General features: G+C 36.0%; 1 protein-coding gene across 1 annotated transcript in view; it reads right to left on the bottom strand.

Moving 5' to 3' along the window:
* Positions 1–1,080, bottom strand: part of LOC121856847 (sulfotransferase 1A1-like) — a gene marked incomplete in the record, with an annotated part of 58,548 nt that extends 57,468 nt beyond the window's left edge. The window contains 1 exon segment of the mRNA XM_042352602.1: positions 1,043–1,080.
* Positions 1,081–1,429: the final 349 nt, after the last annotated feature.

Raw genomic sequence — 1,429 nt, 5'->3', positions numbered from 1 at the left:
TATATATATATATATATATATATATATATATATATATATATATATATATATATATATATATATATATATATATACGGGAAACACATTGTGACTTTCTATTCTACCTCAATCCTGAGTGTTGGATATATCACATGTACGTACGTTGTGAGGCCAAATAAGAGACCCTGACAACCTGCCACAACAGTACGCTACAACGTTACTACGTGATTCTCAACTCGGAAGTTGAAAAAAATATATTATTGTTTCCACGAAAATAAACTACCCCCATTGCATTAAGTATCAAATACCCTGTATTGAGCAAAATGAGACCAAAATTGGGCGCCAAACTTGCAACAGTCTTGGTCCAAATATCTACCCCCCAAAAAAATAATAATACTAATAATAAATATGCTACCCAAAACGGATTAACATGTTAGTTACATTTACTTTTACATTTTGCTTTTATCCTCTTCGCCACTGATCGGCTCGTTAGTCGCTTGGGCAGTCGGCCACAGCTTTGTTAAGCACTGTTGGAAAGTACTGGGCATGCACTATCTCCTAATGTGACTAATGTCCTGATTGTATCTGAACCTCCAGTGTGGTTAAGTCTGGTCTTGAAAGAGCTCACACTCGGTGTCGTCACAACCAAAGACTGTCACGACTCACAATACTCTGGCAGATTGTTCCAATAGTTCACAATTCTCACTCCGAAAAAGTGCCCTCTCAGATTCCACCTCAATTAGGTCACCCTTTGCCCGTTGGTAGTTGAGTCGCACTAAAGTTTTCTGTCGCAAATACATAGATAGATGCTATACAGTGAAATTGTTATACAAGTTCACAATGGTTCAGCAAGAACTATTCATATATAATCAGTGCAGGTATACACGATTGTAAACAGTAACTCATTTCGACCAAGTATAACCATAGAAAGCAAAATACTGTATTATATAGGCACTGCAAGGTTATTTTGTGCCTTGATAATATTATATAAACCAAAACTAGTTTACCTTCACTTTTTAAGGACAAGAAAAACGACGCAGGTTAACGTCTACACTCACCATACTCGCGTGGCAGCAGGTGGCTGGTCACTGTACACTGTACACGTAATAAGGCCTGTACACAGGACTTATTACACACAGAGTTGCCAACTAACTGTACGATTAAAACGCTGAAATTTATAATTATCGTTTTTAACTGGCTCTTTTTATCAAAGTATGCATCTCTTGTAGATATTGCTTTCCTTTCAAATTCAGTAGCAATAAGAAATTTCCAGTTGACTTCCAACAAATAAATAATTATGTTATAAGAATGTGGCAAGGTATATTATGCAAGAACGTGATGGGGCATAAAGCAGGGGAAATGTCGCGTGGGCTTACATTTTATATCGATCAGTATGCAATATGATTAATACAGTAATCTGAGCTCATTTATAGTAATTTTATGATTAATT

Source organism: Homarus americanus, unplaced genomic scaffold, assembly GCF_018991925.1.
Source record: "Homarus americanus isolate GMGI-L3 unplaced genomic scaffold, GMGI_Hamer_2.0 scaffold1024, whole genome shotgun sequence".
Classification (NCBI taxonomy): domain Eukaryota; kingdom Metazoa; phylum Arthropoda; class Malacostraca; order Decapoda; family Nephropidae; genus Homarus; species Homarus americanus.
The sequence above is the reverse complement of the archived record's forward strand: the minus strand, read 5'-3'. Positions and strand labels throughout refer to the sequence as shown.